Source organism: Sinocyclocheilus grahami, unplaced genomic scaffold (genome assembly GCF_001515645.1).
Source record: "Sinocyclocheilus grahami isolate Dianchi unplaced genomic scaffold, SAMN03320097.WGS_v1.1 scaffold36.1, whole genome shotgun sequence".
In the NCBI taxonomy this organism is placed as follows: domain Eukaryota; kingdom Metazoa; phylum Chordata; class Actinopteri; order Cypriniformes; family Cyprinidae; genus Sinocyclocheilus; species Sinocyclocheilus grahami.
The window spans coordinates 827,798-832,503 of NW_015505215.1; positions in this window are offsets into that span (position 1 = coordinate 827,798).

Here is a 4,706-nt window from a genome sequence, read left to right on the forward strand (position 1 = left end):
GTTCCAGCATGGGAACATGCTGTAGGTAGAGCTCCCTTCTCGACTGAAAACTGGGTGTGTTGCTCCCTCAGCTAAGTAAATTATTGCTAGCTGTTCCAGCTTTGGAACATGCTGCAGGTCGAGCCTCCTCTCATTTGAGAACTAGAGGTATTGCTCCCTCAGCTAAGTAACTGCTAGCTGTTCCACCTTTGGAACATGCTGTAGGTCGAGCTCCCTCTCAATTGAGAGCTGGATGTTTGCTCCCTCAGCTACAGATTTACTGCCAGCCACTCCATCATTATAAGCCTTAAGATCGAGTTGATGACTTCTCAAACATAGCGTTTTGGAATGCACCATTTCCATCTATGGGCTGCTCTTTCAGAGTGCCACGATAACCCCTTAGAACAGTATTGTTTAAAATCCATGTTATGGTAAGTGTTCACATGAAGTCTTTGTACACTTTCTAAAATCCACACTGTGGTAAGATCGCATGCTAGTACTCTGCTTTTCTAGAATCATGTATGGTAAGACCTACGCGCAGCAGCTTCGTGCTCTTTCTGAGTGGTTTAAAACCCCGGTTTCACCTTGGGCACCACTCCACCTTTGTATCCTCTGGCTACCTACTTTAACAGGGTGTTGCTGCTAGGGGTCTGTTGAGACAGTTCCTTCAGCATATACAGAGAAATGTGTGATAGCCCCTGTGTGACAGGCCAAGACTTAATATGATTCTATGCTCTTGGTCGTATTCCCTTAAAGGAATCTTTTCCTGATTCCAAGCCTTGAGCTCTACCCCGGGCCCAGGAGTTCTGGCCCTAACAGGTAAGTTTTTTGGGGTATGTTGCCTAGGCCTTTGGCCGTAGGGAATAATGTCACTGAAAGCCGTCTAACGTCCCAGGGGCAACTCCCATGGCAATATGTTAGAGTTGGCACTTAGTGCTCACCATGGTTTCTGGCATGCACTCCCCTCAGCATGGCGGTGTGGGTATACTGTTCCCCATAGCGACCCCTAGAGGACGCAGTTCGAGGTTCCCATGAAAGGGAATGTCTCAGGTTACTTATGTAACCATGGTTCCCTGAGTAGGGAACGAGACACTGCGTACTCTAGGTTTCTTGCCATGCTGCAGACGCAAGCTTCAGACGAAGAACTGGATGATGTGTTCTCCCGGCGCCTATTTATACTATAGTCGCGCCGGTAGTGACATCATGGCTGTCGCCGGCCAGCATGTTGTTGGTGTTTTTTCAATGTATGTTTCAGACACGGGTCACGACGAGGCGTTCCCCCATAGCGACCCCTAGAGGACACAGTGTCTCGTTCCCTACTCAGGGAACCATGGTTACATAAGTAATCTGAGACGTTTTTGCGGGAAATTCAAGCATTTTTATGTAAACATAAAGAAGTTGTCTTGACTACTAGGCTATCGTATGTGAAGATCCTGCAGGTGGCGGATCGTTTATAGCCTTTTCTCACAGCAGCTAGAATAATTAAATGTATCAATTTGATGGCGGATTGTAATCCAGAAAGGATTATGTGTTTATGAAACACATTTGAATGAAATTAAATTATATTCCAGTTTTAAATGTGCTTCTGATTACAGATAGTCTGGGATTACACAAGATTTGTATTTTAAAGACAACCAGTTCGAAGGGAGCATAGTATGCTTTTTGGGTTAAAATAATTTCTTGGTATGAAATTCGAAGAGTATGACGATTAGAGATTAGATTAGACTGTGCAGAAATTTAAATCTACACACTAATACACACTATAGTCAACGCTGATGTTGTTAACATTAATAATTTGAGAATAAAGTATAACAATAATAATAATTTTCATGGTTTGATGTGATATGAGCTAACCGATCTTTAGATTAAATCACCATTGGTAGCGCGATTTATTGTAATGCTTTTTTCCTCAGTTGGTCAGAACAAACGTGGCAGACTTGTTCCTTACTTGTTCAGATGACAATATACGGTGAAAATTCTTATTTGGGTCATATATTTCAAGACGTAGGCTACAATCTGTGATTGTGAAGTACAGTAAATATCCACACTGGTGCAGTGACTGACAGCCACACATACTCCTCAAAACATTAGATTCATCTGCGCTGGAGCCATGCCGGCTCACAACCCACACAAGGAAGATAATTCCGCACACAGCTGCAATTGCAGGTTTTCAAACAGAGATGGCGACAAAGAGGCAAAACTTACAGACTTCAGCTTTAATCAAAGCATTCATCCATTTCAACCATTCACCCTTAACGATGCGTTTCCACTGGCATGTAGCGAGCATAGCGGAGCGAGCATTTTCAATTAATGGAGAAAGCGTTGAGAGCGGCCGAGAGTGTCAAAAAGGTTGGGCATTCCTCGACTTTATGCAAATAATGAGCAAAAAACGCCGGGCGACAACCAATCGCTGTGAAAAGTAGGCAAGGCAAGATTTTGACGTAGCTATGTTTCCGAGTGTTTGCTGAACTGGTGGATTACTGATCTGAAGTCACTTGTCGTTCAAAAAATTCATATGCAAAAGTAAATGCATTTTGCATGCTTTCATTATATGCAATGGATGGGTGAGTGAAACTGTATTAAACTGTCATTGTATATAGGCCTATTACATGTATAATGAAAATGTTTTCCTTCACACGAAGTTTACACAAACATATTGTAATAAACGTTTCCCCTACTGCGAAACCATGTACATGCCTGTGTTTATTTATTGATAATTTCTTCAAAGCAGCCATTAAACAATGCACATAGGATAAATGTGTAAACTAATGTGTAAAATTAATTTGCAAGCAGCACAATGGAAGAGAAGCTGATTACTGCTGTGTGTTCTTTCCCGGTACTGTATGATACATCTCTGTATTCATATAGAGACACAACAGTGAAAAACGAAGCATGGCGCAAAGTGGCAGAGGCTGTCGGTGTTCCTGGTAGATTTAAAAGTAGTAAAAGTGACATCTGTTTTTGTCATAATCTGCAATAAGTGTAGGCTATAATTATAGCCAGCCTCACATATTTAAAATAGGCTATTGATTTGCAGTTTTTAATATGTACTGATGCACTGAAATATAAACAGTTGTATGAAAACAACAGACAAAAGTAGATGGTTCACCTCAAATAAAAAAAAGCACATCTCACATACTACATGTTTTTTTAGTAAGAAAAATGGCTTTCAACAGCACCAGATAATATTTGTTTTTGTTGTAGAATACATTTTTTATTCCAAATTCAGTTCAATATCACTTGCTTTTGAAGGACTGAAGACCGTTATCCCTAACTAAACTGAGCTGTTTACGTTCTGTTACAAATAAAAATAAACAATGCAAAAAGTATGATGCAAAAGTAGTATATGATTTTATTCAGAACAAACAATAGAATAGCATAATACATTTTTCATTGATCTAACAATTATTATACTGTACAATGAGATTTTGTTTTCAAAAGCTACATTAGTAACTAATTTGGGTTAAGAACCCTTTAATTGTTGGTGATTTTAATATCCATGTTGATATTGAAAAAGATGCATTGGGATCAGCATTAATAGACATTCTGAACTCTATTGGGGTTAGACAACACATGTCAGGACCTATTCATTGTTGAAATCATTCTCTAGATTTAATACTGTCACATGGAATTGATGTTGATGGTGTTGAAATTATGCAGCCTTGGTTCAAATCGTACTTATCTGACCGCCATCAATTCGTAGCAGTGAATGAAGAGGTATCATATCGCAAATGCAGTATGGAGTACCTCAAGGCTCAGTACTAGGATCGTTACTTTTCATGCTTTACATGTTACCCTTGGGAGATATCATCAGGAAACACGGCGCTAGCTTTCACTGCTATGCTGATGATACTCATCTCTATATTTTTTCGCGGCCTGGCGAAACATACCAATTTGAAAAACTAATGGAATGCATAGTCTATATAAAAAAACTGGATGACGAGTAATTTCTTACTGCTAAATTTTGTTAATTATAAGACCTAAAAACTCTGCATGTAATAACCTAGAACACTGTCGAACACTTGATGGCTGCTCTGTCAGTTCTTCGTCATCAGTTAGGAACCTAGGTGTGCTATTTGATAGCAATCTTTCCTTTGAAAGCCACGTTTCTAGTATTTGTAAAACTGCATTTTTCCATCTCAAAAATATATCTAAATTACGACCTATGCTCTCAATGTCAAATGCAGAAATGTTTATCCATGCGTTCATGACCTCAAGGTTAGATTATTGTAATGCTTTATTGGGTGGTTGTTCTGCATGCTTAATAAACTCCAGCTGGTCCAAAATGCAGCAGCTAGAGTTCTTACTAGGAAGTATGACCATATTAGCCCGTTCTGTCAACACTGCACTGGCTCCCTATTAAACATTGTATAGATTTTAAAATCTTGCTTATTACTTATAAAGCCCTGAATGGTTTAGCACCTCAGTATTTGAATGAGCTCTTATTGCATTATAGTCCTCCACGTCCGCTGTGTTCCCAAAACTCTGGCAATTTGATAATACCTAGAATATCAAAATCAACTGCGGGCGGCAGATCCTTTTTCTATTTAGCGCCCAAACTCTGAAATAATCTATATTGTTCGGGAGGCAGACACACTCTGTCATTTTAAATCTAGATTAAAAACCCATCTCTTTAACCTGGCTTACACATAACACACTAACACATTTCTAATATTCAAATCCGTTAAAGGATTGTTAGGCTGCATTAATTAGGACAACCGGAACCG